Source organism: Chiloscyllium plagiosum, chromosome 43 (genome assembly GCF_004010195.1).
Source record: "Chiloscyllium plagiosum isolate BGI_BamShark_2017 chromosome 43, ASM401019v2, whole genome shotgun sequence".
Taxonomy (NCBI): domain Eukaryota; kingdom Metazoa; phylum Chordata; class Chondrichthyes; order Orectolobiformes; family Hemiscylliidae; genus Chiloscyllium; species Chiloscyllium plagiosum.
In genome coordinates this window covers 9,208,373-9,230,254 of record NC_057752.1, presented here as the reverse complement: position 1 = coordinate 9,230,254, position 21,882 = coordinate 9,208,373, and the positions used below count along the sequence as shown (strand labels likewise).

At 43.1% G+C, this 21,882-nt stretch overlaps 1 protein-coding gene across 5 annotated transcripts in view; it reads right to left on the bottom strand.

Moving 5' to 3' along the window:
* Positions 1-21,882, bottom strand: part of LOC122543360 (LIM domain and actin-binding protein 1-like) — a 143,091-nt gene that overhangs the window by 89,257 nt on the left and 31,952 nt on the right. Inside the window, exon 1 of one of the 5 annotated variants that reach the window (XM_043681979.1) lies at positions 983-1,030. The exons of the other annotated variants lie outside the window; for them this stretch is intronic. The gene's annotated coding sequence lies outside the window, so the exon portion shown is untranslated. Of the gene's footprint in view, positions 1-982; positions 1,031-21,882 lie in introns of those variants that run through there. 5 annotated transcript variants of the gene reach the window in all.

Sequence of the window (21,882 nt, the reverse complement as noted above, 5' to 3'; positions counted from 1 at the left end):
GTTAACACCAACAGAATAACACAAGAGCCGAAAGGGATAGTCAGCACAAGGATATGGTTTCACCACTCACACCTACTACATTATTTATTGGAAATGTAGTCTCATGAACAAAAGTCCCTCCCTCCAAGCTAAACAACAGTCTGCTGGTTTAGCAATTTATCAAAAATGCAACCAATTTATAGTCAAGAAAAGCAAAAGCTGGGTTATTAAATCTGCTCATAATAGGAAGACAGACCCCAGCTCAATCCTGGAGACTTTAATACAATAATATTTACTATTTTAGTGATCGTATTCCTATTCAAGCCTACTCAAAGCCATGAGCACATCAATAATACAAAGTGAACTTTTAATCAACATAATGAGGTTGAACACACCTTCAGGGTTTTAGTCCCAATACCTTAGAACTAGGATTTTCTTCCGCTAGCAACACGAGTAGTAAGTGTCATTCCTTCATTGCATCAAATGTGTCATATATTGGTTATAGGCAGATTTTTTGTTCATTCAAGTAGAGATCGAGTATCTTCTTTTGAAATTACATCAATGCAGAAAAAGAAAACTGGAAAATACTGCCAGAAAACTTATCACTCAAGCATTCTTCAATACAGAAAAAATGAAACTGGTAGCTAATGAAAACACCACATTAGATGTGAAACTTTCTCAAATCACAATTCTTAGTACCCCTAACCAGGGATTTTAATCCCAAATTGCCAAAGCAATTGATTAAGCAAAGAAAAAGGATCTTGCTATGTATCATGGAATTCTTTTTTTAAATGAAAGTATCAATACAAAATTAGGCAAATACACAAGTGAAAATACTTTCAACCTGTTGGAACAGGTGCCTCGAACTGGACAAACATTTCAGGAACTCGAACAGTACACATACTCGTATCAACCTTAAATGGTGTGGCAACACCACAATTAGCTATTTCTCTTTAAAACACAAAGCATTTAAACATTGGCCATTAACTGAACAAATGCTTACTTTCTCCCAAACCTGCAATGTCAGATTCAGCACTTGTCCAAAAGGCACCTGCAGAAATACACCAGAGCTCGTAAGACAAAGTGTGCAACGAAATTGTAGTATTTGCTTACTGGTTTAGTCACTTCCTTGACATTGTTAACACATTACTCTCCACATCACATTTCTACTTCTTGGACAGCTTCCATATCAGATTGATGCCACACCTACAAGCTAATTCACTCATTTCTAGAACAGAAACTGAGAGGCATATTTCATTGTATGCTTTACAGCAATCCAGGATCAGTGAGTTCAACAATTTCAGACCGTATCCAGAAAAACAAAAGGGGGCAGTAGCTGTGAAGATTCTGCTTTTCCCATTTGTATCTCCTCTAGGTCCATCTGGTTTCTCTACTTCTACCATCTCCTTTTCCATCATTATTTTTGTCATTCAATCTCTCCTGCCATTCATGATCAATCCTTTTGTACTCTGTCTGCCTTTGGACTTGAAATATCTGTAACATTTACCAATTCTAATATTAAAAAAAAGATCACTACCCCAAAATGTTAAACTTTTTCTCTTTCCATAAAAGCGCTACCTTATCTGCTGAGCCTTTGGGCCAACTCATACATGCTGACCAAGTTTCCCAAACTGAACTGGTCCCATTTTCTTTTGTTTGATCCACGTCCCTCTAAATCATTCATGTCCCTGTCCAAAGGGCTTTTAAATGTTGTAACTGTACCTGCACCCACCACTTCCTCTGGCACTTCATTCCACTTCCCCACCGAGGATGGTTCGTAAAAGTTGCCCCTCATGTCCTTTTAAAATCTTTCTCCCCTCACCTTAAAAATATGCCCCCTAGGTTTGAACTTCCCCCATCCTTAGTTTATCTGTATCCCTCTATGGAAGGTCACTCCCCAACCTCCTACACTTCAGTTGATACACTGGAGAAGTTGGGGCTATTCATCCTGGAGAAAGTGGAGGGAAGATGTATTACAAGAGCTCAAAATCATGGACAGGGTAAATTGGAAGAAACTGTTCTCATTGAAAGGATGAAGAACCTCAAAAAGGGGTAGCTATTTTTGGTAACTTTAGGCAATGATGATGACGACATGAACAGCATTTGACCGAGTGCAACATCAAAGAGCCCTGGCAAAACTGAAGTCAAGGGGAAATGGGGGAGAAACCCCTGGTTACAAGTCATATCTAGCACAAAAGGAAGATGGTTGTCATTGTTGGAGGCTAATCATTTTTGTCCCAGGACATCACTGCAGTTCCTCAAAGTAGTGCCCTGGATCTGAAGACTGTGCAAATGCTTCATGACCTACCCTCCAACCCAAGGTCAAAAGTAGGAATGTTGACAGATGATTACACAATTTTCAATATCCTTCACTGCTGCTCAGATAGTGAAGACGGCAAGCAAGGAGTTTGAAGATTACTGCAAGCCAAGCAACATCAGGATGTGGTTGACGTTTCAGGTATAACCCTTCTTCAGGGATGATAGTGAAGGAAGTTAAAAATCACAACACCAGGTCATAGTCCAACAGGTTTAATTAGAAGCTATTCTCTGCATGTTGTTTCCTCCTGGCCTGGAGAATTGCCCAAAAGGCAATCTATTTTACTGAATTTACCTTTTACCAAGTGTGGGTTTATGGGATATTACGATAGGAGAAAAGTTACTGTTCAATGGTTAAATAATCTATGAATCTGCTAAGTTTTCCAATAGAGTTACATTTTTCAAAGTTCTGTTCTTTTATCTTTTGTTGTATTTTAGCTATAGTGTATGAATAAAGTGTGTTTTGCTTCAAATCTAGTAGTTTGGCCCACTGAATTGCATTCGGAATACAATGTCTGGCACTTGTCTTTAAAGTAAGAAAAAAGGTTAAAAAGGTCTTCTTAGTATATTTTGAAGTGGTTTGGTCTGGCCCATAATGTTATTGGTCATCAAGCCCACCCACCTCAGGATTAACTCAAGTACTAATCAAAGAAGCTGCCCAGGATGTCGCAAATCATACCACTTATTGCACAAACTTATTCTTGCTCCACAAAAGACAAACAGGCAGAAACATTGCTCATCACAATAATTCCTTCTTGCTTGGACTCCATTTTCTTAGCTTCACTAATTTCCTTTCCTCAGCCCTCCCCTGTGTTTTTTTTTAAGTGCCCTCTCCTGCTTTCAGTTTTTTTTTGACCAACTGCATCATTTTGTCCCACAGAATGCTGTGTTTCCATCCACCATGTGGATGGCCTTTGAGATCCTTGCTCCTTATTGGAATGGTAGCTATATTATCTGGATCCATCTCCACCATCCTCTAACTGATTGAAGAATGTTTTCAACAACTTCTCAAATCCATTCACTTCCCCCATATAAAGATTTGCTATGGGAACCAATGGGTTCTAGTGATTTCAAACTTTGTGTACGATACCTGGAATACATTGTTGTAATCCTATTCAAAATGTCCTCCCTGTCCTCTTCCTCTGTTACAATGGCAAATGTGTTGTTACAGCTTCCTACTTTCACTTAAATAGGAAGAAACTTAATGCATCCAATTTCCACCCATCTCTCACTTCCTGTGATCCATGTCTAACACTTGACACTTCTTTCTATTCATTCCTCAATTGTTCTACTTTCTGCTTGACACATTCAGAAATTTCCCCTCTCTTCATCAGCAGAAGATACTCATCCCAGTCTGCAACAGCAATCATCATAACCCCAGCCTGATCCTTAGCCTTTCCTCCAACTCCTGCCCACCCACCCTCACCTTCAACCCTACTTTTCTGATTAAATACAAAGTAAATCTTCCTCTTCCCTCCCTTCTGTAGCTCACACTTGTAGCAGCTACACAGAATACTTCAATCATTCACCTTCTGCCACATCAAGGGGAGACAGTGGAGTAGTGGTAATGTCACTGGACTAGTAGTTTAGAACCCCAGGCTAATATGTTTTGGGAGATTATGGGTTTGAATCACACCATGGCAGATGGTGAAACCTGAAAACATTTTTTTTTAAAACCTGGAATTATGGCAGCCATATAACCACTGTCTATTGTGAAAACCTATTGGGTTCACGATTGTCTTTTGGGGGAAGGAAATCTGCCTGGTCTAGCCTCCGTACGATGCCTCCAGACTCACAGCAGTGTGGTTGACTGACATCTATGCAATTAGGCATGGACAATAAATGCTGGCCTAGCCAATAATACTCACGTCCCATGAGCCAAAATAAATTCTGTACAGTGCACATTTTACACTAGGCAATTCATAACATGTTTCACAAAAAAAAAGTTAAATATACTGCTCAGAGTGCTGCCTCTCTTATATTGAAGAGAACAATGGCATTTCGGTGACCACTTTGACTGCTTGCTGGTATAACCTTGCTACTTCCATAGTGTGCAACTTAAACTTCCTCTATCACTTCTCAGACCTCTTGGCCTCCTGCTTCCAGCCAAACAAATCACTCTTTATCCTGGATATTTACTAGGCTTCATTGACTGTAAAGCATGGTTTTTAAGTGTCTTGAATGACCTCAAGATGTTCCAAAGTACATTAAAACAATAAAATGACTCTTAAATGATGTATTTGTTTAAAAATGTGACAAATGTTCCAATGAAATCACAATGCTATTTTAATGCAGGTAATATTTACATAAACTTTTTACGCAGTGGTCTGAACACTGATTTTCAGAACTTCACAGCAGAGGCTCCTGTCCATAAGTGAATAGAAACAATCTTGGCTATTCATTGTTTTTCCATTTCATACTTCTATCCTATCTCACCAGAACGCAATTTGTTTTCTATTTAGCAATATAGATCATTCATTAACTTCCTCGTTCAGATCAGAGTATCTGTTTCCCAGACCCCCTCTCTCCAAAACCTCAAATCACCTGTGCTAAACTTCATTTTGGGAAAAAAAAAGTTATATCGACAGTCAGTCAGTCAGTCAGTCAGTCAGTCTTTTCTGGATACAAGTGGTGACTCATCTGTGCATGCAATATTTTCAGTTTCAAAATATAGTTATTTTGAAAAAAAATATTCCCAGTTTACTCCACCAGGTGCTGAACAATTTCCAAGTGATTACTCACTGACAACACCCAACTTATTAAGAAGCTGTTGTTTACATGAAGCCTGAAAAGAGCAATGGTGACCAGCTTGCCAATAGGAAGTACTGGGCTACATCCATTTGGTATCAGAAATTCTTGTGTCTGAGAAAATTCCACTACTGTTTCAATCTTTTAGATTGTACAGGAAAAACGTGGACAGTCACTTAGTAGTATTGTTCAAATGGTTTTGATTACAAACAATGGAGACTGTGGACTGAATCTTACATGTTTCTGGCTCAGTATGAGGCTTAAAAAGCGGGGTTCTCAGCACGAGGCCCAAGTTTGCCTGCCATATCTTTCAAAGGCACCTTATTAACTATCCATCCGCCCAGGCGGCATTCCTCTCGTTCAATTCTGGCCCTATTTTAACGACGTGCTGTTCCCAGAAAAGCTCACCACTCCGAAGATATTCTGGAATTTACCAACATCCATGGCATCTGCACCATCTTTCAAAGGCCATTGTGTACCCAAACAAATTTCCTAACATTTGTTCTGGACATGGAAGGGAAAACTAAAGCACCCATTTTTTGCAGGAAAGACCCGAGAGGTCCTCCTGGACAGAGCTGTCCAGACGCAGGGCTTCCTCATCCCAAAGACTGGCAGTGGAGGCCACAACACCACAGCATGCCAGGCTGAAGGGTTGCCACTCTAGTGCCAGCCTTCTGGAGGAATGCTCAGCACTGGAGAAAAAAGGTTAATGTCCCTCTCCACAAGCACAAGTAAAATCATCTCCGATACCTCACACTCTCTCTGCTATGGCATGCCTCCCACCAAGGCTCCTGCTCTAACCATTCTCACTAATGTCTGCAACATGTTCCCCACTCGCTCTCACCCACCCAGACACCTGACACCAGTAACCCTGCATGCTCCAAGTGTTGCCTCACTGACCTTTGGTGCAGGTGGGGAACTGAGCAACAGCTGTGCCACCCACTTTCATCTCCTAAATACCTGTCTCACTCATTCTGAGAGGAAAACCAATCACAACAGAACAGAAAAAGACAAGTGGTGTCTGGCTGTCTGACCTTTGGACCCTTATCCTTTCTTTGGGAAGCAACCTGAATGACCATGTTCAAGCCCTTGACTTGCTGTGCCAGAACTCCGAGCAAAAACTGTTCCTCACTGGAGTCTAGGAGGACAAGTGCTAGGAGAGTGAGCAAACAGCCTGGAGATGCAATCTGGTCCAGTCCATGAGCTGTGTTCCTGAGTGCAGCGTCCTTGTAACAGCATTACAACAATAGTTGCTGGTACAACCCAAAAGGTGCAGCAATGAAGTGCAGAAGTGCCTTGTGAGTGAATTGGAGACGTAGCAAGAGGGTTCTTGGAGAGCTAGCACATTTTAGATCCCAATGTCAACACGGGAGGTGCATGTAGCTAGTAACTATGGAGCAGTGTCCAACATGGAGGTCCTTTGGAACAAGTGACAAGCTGAAGAAGTCACCAGGTACCAGCTCTGACTGGTATATCAAAATTTCTCAATGTCTAGCTTGTTTGCTGTATTTGATAAGATAGGAAATTGAATATTAGTGAGGCAAGTTAAACCATCAAGTGCTATAAAAAAGCAATTCTCCTCCTTAATGGGCAACTTACCACTGCCTAAAGAAAAACACACCACACTCCTTAGGCAAAAGCATGCAAGATGCAGAAAGACAGGCTTTGTGGATTTCTCATCAGATTCTGCCACAAGTCTCACCGTAGCCCATATTGCTTGGACCCCTTTAAAGATTCCACCCTGTATTTCAAATCTCATTCACATTCTCAAGCAAATAGCAGATTGTGTTACTCAAATTGCAGAAGCAGTTTTAGATCCAACTACAATTCAATATTCTGGGATTAGAGTGGTGCTGGAAAAGCACAGCAGTTCAGGCAACATCAGAGCAGGAAAATGGCTGTATTCCTGATGAAGGGCTATTGCCCGAAACATCGATTTTCCTGCTCCTCGGATGCTGCCTGAACTGCTGTGCTTTTCCAGCACCACTCTAATCCAGAATCTGATTTCCAGCATTTGCAGTCATTATTTTTACCTACATTTCAACATTGAATCACGATTGTGATATTACGATTTAAAACTGGTTGTTAATTGGCTATAAAGCATTTTGTGGTTTCCTGAGATAGAGGGCAGCATTATATAAAAGTGCAAGTTCTTCCTTTAGTTCCATGCCATTTAAAACATAAATCAGGAATGTTTTCTAAGGGAGCCTATGGGTAAGAGTAGGTTCAGGTCCTTAGTCTATCAAGAACAAAACCACTTTGCTTACTGTTTAATAGGATGGATTTGGAGGTGCCGGTGTTGGACTGGGGTGTACAAAGTTAAAAATCACAACACCCAGGTTATAGTCCAGAAGGTTTATTTGGAAGCACTAGCTTTCGGAGTGCTGCTCCTTCATCAGGTGGTTGTGGAGCATAAGATCGTAAGACATTATAGCAAAAGTTTACAGTGTGATACAACTGAAATATACTTTGAAAAAGACAAATAATCCAGGCCTTTTCCAATATATAATTTCAGTTACATCACACTGTAAACTTTTGCTATAAATTCTGTGTTTTATGATCTTTATACTCCACAACCACCTGATGAAGGAGCAGCACTCCGAAAGTAAGAGAGCGTGTGGTCAAGGCAGCCGAGTCGATCAATCATCAACCCAATGGGGACATTTTTGTACTTTTTGCTGTTAACATTATCTTGCCACAACCTTGAAAAAGCACGAAACAAGTGGAATAAAGTTTCCACTCCTCCACAGAATTCACACCCTGGAGTTGCTGTTGTGAACAATTTCTTCTGTTCAAATATTATTCCATAAACCGGTCTGCAAAAAAATTCGCTCTTGTAACCAACTACCTCTCATCTTCTAATAAAAAAAAAATCAAAAGAACCGCATATGATTGGAGGTGTAGTGGACAGCAAAGAAGGTTACTTTAGATTACAACAGGATCTTGATCAGATGGGCCAATGGGCCGAGAAGTGGCAGATGGAGTTTAATTCAGATAAATGCGAGGTGCTGCATTTTGGGAAAGCAAATCTTAGCAGGACGTATACACTTAATGGTCAGGTCCTACTGAACAAAGAGACCTTGGAGTGCAGGTTCATAGCTCCTTGAAAGTGGAGTCGCAGGTAGATAGGATAGTGAAGGCGGCGTTTGGTATGCTTTCCTTTATTGGTCAGAGTATTGAGTACAGGAGTTGGGAGGGGCTGAGGGGTGACCTTATAGAGGTTTACAAAATTATGAGGGGCATGGATAGGATAAATAGACAAAGTCTTTTCCCTGGGGTTGGGGATTCCAGAACTGGAGGGCATAGGTTTAGGGTGAGAGGGGAAGATATAAAAGAGACCCAAGGGGCAACGTTTTCACGCAGAGGGTGGTACGGGTATGGAATGAGCTGCCAGAGGAAGTGGAGGAGGCTGGTACAATTGCAACAGTTAAAAGGCATTTGGGTGGGTATATGAATAGGAAGGGTTTGGAGGGAGATGGGCCGGGTGCTGGCAGGTGGGACTAGATTGGGTTGAGATATCTGGTCGGCACAGACAGGTTGGACTGAAGGGTCTGTTTCCATGCTGTACATCTCTATGACTGTATGATGTAATTCAGAAACAAAACAGCATCTGAAGAGAAATCAGGGTTAACGTTTCAGGCCTGTTGACCCTTCCTCAGAACCGACGGTAAGTGGGAAAATGTTGGTTTATGTGCAGACGATGGGGGTAAGGAGTAACCAATAGGTGGGGATAGAGCCCATAGAGAGAGAGAAAACAGTTGGACCGACAAAGGAGTGGACAACGATCTGGCTAGGAGGGCGAACAGCATGAGAGATAGTGTGCAATGGCACACCATGTGCAGACGAGTACGGAGGATGAGGAGTTCATGCCTAACATTGAGTCCAGAGGGCTGCATGGTCCACAACTGGAAAAATGAGGTGTTGTTCTTCCAGCTTGTGCTGAGTTTCTCTGGAGCACTGCAGCACACCCGAGACAGAGAGATTCACCAGGGAACAAGGTGGGGTGTTAAAGTAGCAGGCAACTGGAAGCTCAGGGTCATTTCTGTGAAGCCATCACCCAGTCTACGCTTTGTTTTCCCAATGTTGAGGAGATCACATTGTAAGCATTGAAGGCAGTAGACTAGATTGAGAGAAGGCAAAAGAGAGGACTGCAGATGCTGGAAACCAGAGTTTAGATCAGAGTGGTGCTGGAAAAGCACAGGTCAGGCAGCATCCGAGCAGGAAAATAGACTATTCCTGATGAAAGGCTTTTGCCCGAAACGTCGATTTTCCTACTCCTCAGATGCTGCCTGACCTGCTGTGCTTTTCCAGCATCACTCTGATCTAAACTCTAGATTGTGAGAAGTACAGGTAAAGTGCTGTTTCGCCTGGAAGGTACGTTTGAGCCCTTGGATACGCAGTTTTACACCTTCAGCGGTTGCAGAAGGTGTCAGGGGCTATGCTGGGAGTGAAGAAAGAGTGCACCAGTGTGCCCCAGAGGGAATGGTCCCTGCGGAAGGTGGACAAGGGATAGGAAGGGAATGGGAGTCTGGTGGTGGCATCTCGCTGGAGGAAATGGCATTTGATGATCTTCTGGATGTGGATGTTGGTGGAATGGTAGGTAAGGATATGGGGAACCCTATTGCTGTTGCAGGAGGGAAGAGAGGGGGTGAGGGCGGAAGAGGTGTCAGACCTGGTTAAGGGCCCTATCGACAGCAGTGCTGGGGAATCCTCGGTTGAAGGAGGCAGTGGACATTTCTGAGGCTCCCTTGTTTCATTATTTTCCTGGCTTCCCTGGCCTCATTGAAACAGATGCGACAGAGACGGAGGAACTGGAAGAATGGAATGGAGTCTTTACAGGAAGCAGGGTGTGAGGATGTATAGTCCAGGTAACTGTGGGAGTCAGTGGGTTTGTAGTGGATATTTCTGGGCACAGTGGTTAGCACTGCTGCCTCACAGCGCCAGAGACCCGGGTTCAATTCCCACCTCAGTTTGCACATTCTCCAGTGTCTGCATGGGTTTCCTCCAGGTGCTCCGGTTTCCTCCCACAGTCCAAAAATGTGTAGGTTAGTTGAACAGCCATGCTAAATTGCCCGTAGTGTTAGGTGAAGGGGTAAATGTAGGGGAACGGGTCTGGGTGGGTTCTCTTCGGAGGGTCGGTGTGGACTTGTTGGGCCAAAGGACCTGTTTCCACACTAAGTAATCTAATCTAAATGGAAACACAGATGTTGAGGAAGTGAAGGAAGGAGTCAGAGATAGACCAGGTGAAAGCAAGGGTGGGGTGGAAATTGGAAACAAAAAAAAAGATGAATTTTTAAATTCTGGCCTCGAGAAGGAAGCAGCATCAATGATATCACTCTGATATAAAATTGAAGGAGGCTGTGGGTGGGGGCCAGAACAGGAAATATTCCACATACACCCACAAGGACATTATTGGAGCCCATGCAGGTGCCAATGGCCACCTCTGACGTGAAGGAAAGGAGAGGAATTAAAAGAGAAAAGTTGTTGGCCAAGCAGAGAAGGGTGGTGGTGGGTGGGGACGGGGTAAAAACAATGACTGCAAATGCTGGAAACCAGATTCTAGATTAGTGGTGCTGGGAGAGCACAGCAGTTCAGGCAGCATCCAAGGAGCGGTTCAGGCCTTTGTTCCAGGAAGAAGCAGAGAGCCTTGAGACCAACTTGGTGGGGGGTGGAGGTGTAAAGGCATTGCATGTCCATGGTAAAGAGAAGGCAGCTGGAGCCTGCAAACAGAAAATTCCGAAACTGGCATAAAGTGTCAGAGGAATCACGGATGTACATGGGCAGGGACAGCAGGAAGAGATGAGTTCTGTGGGGCAGGAGCAGACTGAAACAATGGGTCTGACCAGGCAGTCCTGTTTGTGACTTCTCAGAAGGAAGTAGAAGTGAGCTATGTGGGGCTGGGGGACTAATCAGCTTGGAGGCAGGGGGTGGGAGGGCGCGGGGGGCGGGATGTGAAATCACCAGATGAGATGAGCTTAGTAACTGTAGTTGATACAATGGCTTGTTGTGCCATGGTGGGGCCATGGCCCAGGGGAAGATACGTGGAGGTATCCGAGAGCTGGTGCTCAGCCTCTACAACAGAGGTCAGTACGCCAGGTTACAACAGCACCACCCTGATCAGCAGGCTTAATAACAAGGCCTTGTTATCACCTCCTCTGCAATTACACACCACCTATTGTTAGCCACCAACAGTCTCCATTAACAGCTGTTCACCCTCCTAGACAGATCGTTACCCATTCTTTTGTCTGTCCAACTGTTCTTCTCTCGAGCGCTGTCCCCATCTATTGTTTACTCCTTGCCCTCTTCTCCTATCTTCTGCAGATAAGCCAACGTTTTCCCAGCTACCATCATCAGTTCTGAGGAAGAGTCACTGGACCAGAAACCTTAATCCTGATTTCTCTTCACAGCTGCTGCCAGACCTGCAGAGGTTTTCCAGCAACTACTGTTTATTTCACTTTTTTTGGCATTTGTATGCTGTGTTGGACTCACCATCCAACATTCTCATTATTTTAGGCTCCAAGTGTTTATGAAAAATTGCAGTTGAGTTTGGGGGAGGGGGAAGCCAAGAGGAAAAAAACCTAACCTTTTCAGAGTTGTAAGGTACGAAGGAGGTCATGCACATCTGTAAGCATTCTCTTTGAAGTACGTGCTTAAGAACATTTCATTGTTGTTGATTTCTCATTGACCTCCAAGGAACTTCCCTTGGCTTATTTATAGTAAACTGGAATTTTATTTCCCTATGTACAGCTTTTAACTTAAACTTCATTGGCACTCATTCTATAAAAAGGGTGAAGAGATGTGGAAAATTTTTATAAAAGTGTCCTTTGGGAAAATGCCAAAGATGATGGTTATGCCTTTTTTGCGGGTGTACAGTAGACACAGTGGAGCAATTAGTTGAAACTTTATTGCTGGAACAGCACAGCAGGTCAGGCAGCATCCAGGGAACAGGAGATTCGACGTTTCGGGCACAGGCCCTTCTTCAGGAAACGTCGAATCTCCTGTTCCCTGGATGCTGCCTGACCTGCTGTGCTGTTCCAGCAATAAAGTTTCAACTTTGATCTCCAGCATCTGCAGACCTCACTTTCTCCCCACAGTGGAGCAATTATTCTAGTTAAAAAACAAAAAACTTGATTCAAAGAGGGATATAGTTCCTCTTGCCCATGTGTATGTCACTTGCAAGGCAAGCAATTATTACCTAGACGCCCTAAGTAAGAGCCTTCTGAGCAAACATGTTTCAAACAGGTGTAAGTGCAATTTAGAAATCTATCCAAATGCAGCTCCTTGGGTGGTTCATTTAACAAGTTCCTGGTACCAAGTGAAAACACAGACAGGAAAGTTTCAGGTTTTATCCCCGACCACAAAACAAGTTAACGCCCTTGCAGGAAAACGGGTTCCAACTCAGAACATTAAACTATGCCGATGTTATGCAAGGAAGGAAATTGATCAGTTTTTGCAACAATGCATCCATTCTAACAACACTTACATTCAGTGCAGATGAGGTTGTTAATAGGAAAGTGAAATCACAAACAAAAATTAAATGAATAATGACAGATGACATGCATTTAGGTTATTGCCAACGAGTCCAGATTTGATGACAAAAGTCCCACTATCCGGAGTAATCAACAGAAAAAAAAACCTGAGGTAATCACAGAAATAAAGTGGGATGTTTAGTTAATGCACTCAGCAAACTTCGTTCCAAATAAAAACACTGCCTATAATTAAGGATTATGGTGTGAGGGCAGGTTGGTGGAGGCCATAAAAAAAAGTCAGCCATGATCTTACTGAATGGCGGAGCAGGCCTAACAGGCCAGATGGCCTACTCCTGCTCCTATTGGATTATGCTCTTATCTCAAAAGAGCTTCACAAACAGGTCCCAAGCTAGTAGGTGAAACATTACCTGCAAGACAACTGCACTTCATTCCAGCTAACTTAAATTCACAAATTCTAAATTGTTTTAAATGGCAGAGGTGCTGAAGGAGGATTTTAAACCAAACAAATGACACCATCTCTGATCACCAGTTGCCCATGTCAGCAAGGAAGAACACCACAAACACAAGGAACCCAGTCACATCCTAGACAGATGAGTAGGCGTGATGATACTATGGCTTTAAAAGAAGAGTATTTTCTTCATTTTATTAAAAAAAGGGCAAAGGTTGAGAGACAGGTGCTGGATGGACTGTTCCAAGCCAGTAAACTAAACAGCTTGAGGTGTCTTGGGTTTTTTTTTAAATTGGAATAACGGAAAGAGCATGAAGGGGTGGGGTCAAGCTCCCAAAAGAACCAGGATTTTAGTTGAACTTTGAGTAGCAGTTGGGGTTTGGAAGCTGCTAAACATCTCCCCCTCCCACAGCAAAATTCTTGAACTCTGTTTTCTCTTGATGTTCTTTCTGGACTGGAGAACCACACGTGAGACAACCACACGTGAGACAACCTACTTTATAGAATACGCCTTTGCCAAGTGTGTGGGTCTATGGGATGTTACTATACTGGAACAGTTGCTGTTTAGTAGTTGACAGAATAGTAGATTAAGTTATTCCAATTCTTCTTTCTTTTGTTTTTATTTTAAGCGATAGCATAAGAACAAACTGGTTTCACTTCAAACCTGATAGTTTGACCGATTGAATTTCATTGGGCACACAACAACACCTTACACTTGCCTTTAAAAATAAGAAAAGACTACCTTCTTAATATATTTTGAGGGCTTTTAGTCTAGTCCATAACAGTAGATTTGTGTGAAGAAAATCTTTTTACAGGGCTATCTAAAAGATAAGCAAAAGATAGATTCATGCTGCCTTATACACTTCGCATTTCAAATCAACTATGATCTTGTTGAATGACAGCAGGCTTCAGGGGCTAAATGGCCTATGCCTGCTCCTATTTCTCAAGTTCTTAAATATTGTACCAAATTAAGAAGTTGTATCCACGGTCAGTGGTTTAAAAGGAGCAAGACACTAGAGAATAAAAAAGGTAGAGGAAAATTAAAAACCTAGTAGCCTGATCTCCAGGCTGCAGAATTCCCTCCATAAACCTCTCCACTTTTCTACATGCAGAGACTCATTAAATCCTACACTAGGATCAAGCTTGGGGTCATCTTCCCTGTCTCTTAATATAATCCAGCATCAAATTTTGTTTGACAGTACTCCTGTGAAACATGAAGACATACTATCACGTTAATGACACTTTGTAAATGCAATTTGCTGTTGCTCTTAAAGCAATGGAGACCTTAGCCTTCCAGGTCCCAGCAATGCCTCAGTGGTATCACTTTATTCAAATCAGAAGGTTGCAGGATCAATCTGACTTCAGAGACTGGAGCACAAAATCTAAGCCAATACAGAATCCAGAACTGAGGGACTGCTGCACTGCCAGAGGGATCAGAGGGACCATTTGGAGGAAGAGGGGTTAAAGCAAGACCCAATCTACCCTCTCAGGTGAAGGTACAGATCCCATAGCATAAATTTTCAAACATCAGCAGGTTAAATATTCATATTGTGATACTTTCTACACTGTAATTTCTCTCAGCCTCCCATCCAGGTGGTCCCCATTCCTTAAAACAATATTTCCAGGGCCCATGCAGAAATCAAATGCAAGAGATTTAGAACAGAAGAAAAAAAAAAAGGTAAACACAAAGTTTATTTCTGTGGAATTTCTTTGTACCTAATTGCTGTCTTAATCTCTCATTTTACAATCAAAATTAAAACGGACAAATGGATAATTGCGAAAGGTTAATGGAGGTAGGAAGTAGAGGGAGTAAATGTAATTACAAAACGAGCCAAAAGTTCTGTGCGCGCGCACACACACGTATTATCTATGTTTTGACATTATAAAATGCTCAGTTCAGTTTTAATGGCATTACCTGCAACGGAAAATCTTGGCCAAGACACTGAGAACACCCCGATCTTCTTTTGAATGGACCATGAGATTATTTTATAGTGACTATAAAGTTATGAGCAATTACCTCAACAGTACAGTCAGATAACCCAACTGCAAATGAGATTTTGTTTCCAAAGAAAGCCATTGCTATTATCTTGCACTATGTAGGAAACATAACAACATGAGTTGGCGACTAGTGCAAATTACAAACAGGCACTTTCTAAAAAAAAAGTAGAGGAACAGTTATTGAAATGTAATTTAAAAAAAAAATTCTTCTGACTCAAAATTGGCAGGATAAAGGTACATTTCCAACTTGAAAATTAATGACAAGTGGAGAGACAAAAAAAATATAATCCAATGAGTAAAAGAGTCTCCTCTTAAAGTCCCGGGTCTTGTGGCATGAGCTCGTTGGCAAGAGCACCCAACAAGTGCTTATTTGTTATTTATTTTTAAAATCAACCAGTTGAAATGTGTTATGACACACCTCTGGGCAGGCGAGACATCAACCTGGACCTTCTGGCCCAGAGAAAGGGACACTATCACTGCACCATAAGACCCTTTAAAAATTAGAGGCGGCTTCTGGAAGACAGTCCAGTAGCAGTAGCATTACACCACCATCTCCCCACAAGTGCATTAAAGACATGTGGGAGTCAAGCCTGCAATCTTCTGATCCATCAAATACATTATCCATTGTACTAGGGGCATAGGAAATGAAGTCCAACTTTTCAATGGAATGAGCAATGCCCAGTCCAAGGACTGCTGTCAAATCCTATTCAGCAAAACTCAGCTATTAGAAGATGATCTGTACGATCTTGAATGGATTATTCCTTCAACTTTATACTTCCCAGAAACTAACGCAGAATAAATGGTGTACAAAATGCAAGAGTACAAGCAGAAGTTAAAAGGCAACATTTAACCAAACAAAAGTTTTGAATCGCCAAACTTTACCCACTGATGCAGTATTAATCAGAAGTAGCAATGAGTAACTAGTGTTATCAGCTATGTCATTTATCTACAGTACATCCGCACATTAAAGCTGCGCCACAGACAATAAAACATTGACCTCAAAATCCTAACATAAGAGCTAGGAGCAGGAAGCAGCAATTCAGGCCCTAAAGACTACTATACCATTTAATATGATCAAGGTTGAACTCATCTCAATTGAGCACGTGGCTAAAGAGCTGATGTAGTGGGGAGGGCTTCAGATTTGTGGCTCATTGGGAAGGCTTCCAGGGAAGGTGGGTCCTGTACAAGAAGGATGGGTTGCATCTAAACTGGAGGGACACTAATACCCTGGCAGGGAGGTTTGATAGTGTTACACAGAAGGGTCTAAGCAAGTGTAGTAGGGGGGTGGGAAGTAGAGCAGGACAGTAATTATAAGGACGGGACAAGCTTGAGACCAAGGCAAACATAGCAAAGGGACATTAGCCGGAGAGAGATTGCGGAGGTCAGCGGAACTGGAGGCTTGAACTGTTTTGCTTCAATGCAAGCATAACGCACAAGATGGGTGAACTTAGAGACTGAATTAATGCATGCAACGATGCTGTTGTTATTGAAATAACTCCACAGAGGCTAGTATCCAAGTCGCCCTTCATTAACAGATGGAAAGTCCTTGATACCTGGTTCAGCCCCATCCCGGCCAGCTTTAAGTGAGCAGAACCTCTGACACTCCTCTTTATAAATTTGAAGAACAGGAGTGGCAAATAGAGTAAGCAGGACGTCTGGCACTCCTATTTATCTCTGTCAGCCAGGGTTCTCAGATTGGACCAGATTAAACAGCCCCAAATCAGGGAACTCACACTGAGGTCCAGCTGGCTGACTTTGTTAACAATCACAACACTTATTCCCCCACTGAGTTCAAGGGCAAAGGCCTGTTCTCTCTTTTAGCTCCTCCAGGGGAGTTTTAACACCAGGTCAGGTTCCTCCAACTCTGCCTGATATGGGCAACTCAAAAGTAATTCTCCTCTTGCACCAGGAAAAACTTCATTCTCTTCTCCAGGCAGCAAAGGCATCAGCATCTGCCTGTGTCCATCTTAGATTCTAAAGATATCGTCATTACTTGACGAAGAGTGAGAACTCCTGCATTCCAGAACAGTCAGAATGGTTGTTGAGGAACCGGGCACCTTTTGCTCTGGCATTACTTGCGAATTTGCAGCTTTTGTGTGGGCCATGTGCTTGTTCAGGACTGTCACACAACCCGAACTTTATAAATCACTGGACCTGACTTCACGTAGACCATGCCTCTTACCCATGCGGGGCTACGCCAGTGGTTCTGACACCAAACTTTGTCCAGTGAGGTCAACTGGCTTTCTCGTTTAGCAGAGTCTTGTTTCCAGCATTGATGTTCCTGATGCCGTTTGACCCTCCCCCAAGTATGGAAAGATCAGATTTAATCTGGTGCAGAGTCTTCTCCCCATTAGCAACTCAGCTGGGGTTGTATGAGGGGTGGTCCTATAATCAAATAGGAACCGGGACAGTTTGGGATCAAGTAAAGCTGTAAGTGGTTTCTTTAAGCTTACCTTCAAAGTTTGGACTGCTCTTTCTGTCAGACTATTGGATGATATGGAGCTGTCCTTGAATGGCGAACACCATTCAACTTTCGGAAATACTCAAAATTCCATGCTGGTAAACGATGGCCCTTTAACTCTGACCGAAACTTCCAGGAGTCCATGTATTGCAAAAGATGCCTGTGGTTTTTCTACATCATCCCCATGTATGATGAATGAACTCTATGCACGTACAACTAATTTGAGTGGGTGTCCACAGTGATTAAGAACATTAAACCCATGAAAGGACATGCATAGTCGACTTGTAACTGAGTCCAGGGTTTACCTAGCCATTCCCACAAATGTGGCAGAGCTGCTGACAGTAAATATTGTCCTTTGTTGGCACACTGAGCACTGCCCACCAATGCAGCTATATCTGCATCCAATCCCGAGGCTTATAAAATCATAAGGGGCATGGATAGGATAAGTAGACAAAGTCTTTTCCCTGGGGTCGGGGAGTCCAGAACTAGACGGCATAGGTTTAGGGTGAGAAGGGAAAGATATAAGAGAGACCTAAGGGGCAACTTTTTCACGCAGAGAGTGACGCGTGTATGGAATGAGCTGCCAGAGGAAGCGATGGAGGCTAGTGCAATTGCAACATTTAAAAGGCATCTGGATGGTATATGAATAGGAAGGGTTTGGAGGGATGTGGGCCAGGTGCCGGCAGGTGGGACTAGTTTGGGTTGGGATATCTGGTCGGCATGGACGAGTTGGACCAAAGGGTCTGTTTCTGTGCTGTACATTTCTATGATTCCATGACTCTATTTAGGTCAACAAGAGTCTCACTTGACTCAAGTCCATATATACCAGCAGTAACGACAACGAGCCAGCTCGCAATCCTATTGTTATCGGTCAGGCAAGGCTCCCTGAATGGGGCTGTTCATCTAGTCCAATCAGGGAACTCATACTCCATGGAAGTCCACCTGGCTGATCTCGTGACAATTACTATAAGTTGCATTACTGGTTAGGGAGCATATCCAGGGAGGACACCCTGGAGGGATCTTGCAGCGAGGCATTATGGGTACAGCTCAGGAATAGGAAGGGTGCAATCACAACGCGAGCATTGTACTACAGACTTCCCAGTGGGAGGCAGAGGAAGAGATATGCAGGCAGACTCTGGAAATATGCAAAAATAACACTGTTGTGATAGTTGGTGATTTTAGCTTCCGCCATATTGACTGGGACTCCCTTCGTGCTGGGGGTTTGGATGGGGAGCAATTTGCTACGTTTGTCCAGGAGGATTTTTTGAAACAATATGTGGATAGTCCAACAAGGGAGGGGGCCATACTGGACCTGATATTGGGAAATGAGCTCAGCCAGGTGATCAAAGTTTCAGTGGGGGTGCATTTTGGCAACAATGACAGTAATTGCATAAGTTTTCGGATATTTATTGACAAGGACAAGAGCGGACCTTGAATGAAGGCGTTAATTTGGGGGAAGGCTAACTATAACCAAATTAAACAAGAATTGAAGAATGCGGATTGGGAGCAGCTGTTTGAGGGTTAAACCACATCTGACATGGGAGAGAGTCATTCAAAGTCCAATTGATTACAGGGCATGACAGGCATGTTCCTGTGGAAATGAAGGATAGGAATGTCAGTATTCAGGAACCTTGGATGGCAGGGAAAGGCATCAACTTAGTGAAAATAAAATATTGAGAAAGTAGGAAGGAGCTCAAAACAGGGAGCTAGCAGGGCTAAACATGGCCACCAAGGTTAGAGGAAAACCCCAAGGAATTCTATACAAATATTAGGAACAAGAGGGTCATCAGGGAAAATCAGTAGGCCCACTCAAGGATAAAAAGGAGGGAAGTAATGTGTGGAGCCAGAGGAAATGGGTGAGATCCTTAATGAGTACTTTACATTGTTATTCACCCCAAAAAAAGAGAGGAATGTGAGGGATGTTGAGGTTAGGGAAAGGTATGTGAATACTCTCAGGCTGGTCAACATAATGGAGGAGGAGGAAGTATTTGGTGTCTTGAAAGATATTTAGGTAGACAAGTCCCCAGAACCCGATGGTATCTATCCCAGGATACAGTGAGGGGCAAGGGAGGAAATAGCTGCGGCCTTAACAGTTACCTTTGCATCCTCTTTGGCCTCAGGTGAGTTTCCAGAGGATTGGAGATTGGCCAATGTTGTTCCTTTGTTTAAGGGAAACCAAAATAAGCCAGGTAATTACAGGCCATTGAGCCTGACGTCAGTGGTGGGGAAGCTGTTGGGAATGATACCGAGAGATAGGATTTATTCACGTTTGAAAGTGAACGGACTGGTTACTAATCGACAGCACGGGTTTGTACAGGGAAGGTTACGTCTCACCAACTTGATTAAGTTTTTTGAAGTGACGAGAATGATCGAGGAGGGAAGGGCAGTGAATGTTGTCCTCATGAACTTTAATAAAAGGAAGGCATTTGATAAGGTAGGTTTTTAAACCTTATGGCAGGCTGGTACAAGTCTCACGGGACCTGGGGTGTGCTGGCTGGACGGATACAGAACCGGCTTGGTCATAGAAAACCGTAGCGGTGGAAGGATGCTTTTCGGAATGGACATCAGTAACCCGTGGTGTTCCACAGGGATCAGTGCTGGGACCTTTGCTGTCTGTAATAACTAAATGATGATGATCCAGAGGAAACCGCAAGTGGCCTGAATAGTAGGTCTGCGAACGGCACCAAAATTGGCAGAGTTCAGATAGTGAGAAAGAATATCAAAGGATACACAGGGACATAGATTGTAGATTTGGGGAGAGAAATGAGAGATAGACAAATGAGGGGGGATGCATTTTGGAAGATCAAATTCTGCTACAAATTATACAATAAAATGACAGAACCCTTAGGATCACTGACATACAAAACGAATCTGGACATACAGGTCCCTGAAAAAGTGGCAACACAAGTAGATAAGGTGGTCAAGAAGGCATACAGCATGCTTGCCTTCAGCGGCCAGGGCACAGAATATAAAAGTTGGCAAGATACGTTACGGTTGTATAAAACGTTAGTTCAGCCACATTTGGAATATTGCATCCAGTTGTGGTCACCACATTATCAGAAGGACGTGGTTGCCTTAGATTGGGTGCAGAAGAAGGTTTACCAGGATGTTGCCTGGTCCATAGATTGGGTGGATAATCGGAGGATCTTTTCCCCCAGGGTAGAAAGGTCAACTACAGGAAGGCACAGGTTCAAGGTGAGGGGGAAAAAGTTTAGATGGGAAGTGCGAGGAAAAGTTTTCACACAGAGGGTGGTGGGTGCCTGCAATGTACTGGTCAGTGGAGGTGGTAGAAGTAGACACGTTAGCAACGTTTAAAAGCAGATCTTGATAGACACATGAATGGGAGGCAAACTGAGGAACAGAAATATGGCTGGGCAATAAATAGCAGCTGTATAGTTTGCTATCCACTCTCCATAGCCCTTCAACCCATTACCAAATTTTGTTTAAAAAAAAATCTATCTCCTCTTTAAAATTTACTCAATGTCCCAACATGCATCGCACTCTAAGATAGTGAATTCCACAGGTTCACAACCTTTTGAAAAGTAATCCTTCATCTGTTCTAAATCTGCAAATTATTAGCCTAAAATTATGACTTCTTGCTCTAGATTGCCAGACAAGGGAAGCATCTTTAGATTAGATTAGATTACTTAGTGTGGAAACAGGCCCTTCGGCCCAACAAGTCCACACCGACCCGCCGAAGCGTAACCCACCCATTCCCCTACATTTACCCCTTTACCTAACACTACAGGCAATTTAGCATGGCCAATTCACCTGACGTGCACATCTTTGGACTGTGGGAGGAAACCGGAGCACCCAGAGGAAACCCACGCAGACATGGGGAGAACGTGCAAACTCCACACAGTCAGTCGCCCGAGTCGGGAATTGAACCCAGGTTTCTGGTGCTGTGAGGCAGCAGTGCTAACCACTGTGCCACCGTGCCGCCCAACTATTATCCCCGATAGCATCTTATATATCTCAGTTAGATCGCCTCTCATTCTTAACAGAAGAGAGTATAGGCCCAATCTGCCTAACCAAGTGCGATTGAGCAAACATCTCATGTCTGGTACCAATCTAGTGAACCTCCTCTGAACTGCATCCAATGCAACTACATCCCTCTTTGAATAAGCAAAGCAAAAAAATGTAAACAATACCCCAGGTATAGTCTCATTAAATGCCAAAATTCCATTTGCCTTTCTTATTACCTGCTGTACCTGCATACTCGTCCGTGTGATTCATGCACAAAGACACCCAGATTCCTCTGCACTGAAACACTTCAACACGCAAGTATTGGTAAGATGTATTTTTTCAGCAAAGCTATTTGTTTTGCACTCAGCAGAACAAGTTTACAAAAATACCAATTCAAGGGGGAAACCAAATCTATCCGTTTGGTGCTCTTAGATGCAGGACACTTAGATGCTCAGAGGACCAGAGGGATCTGGGGT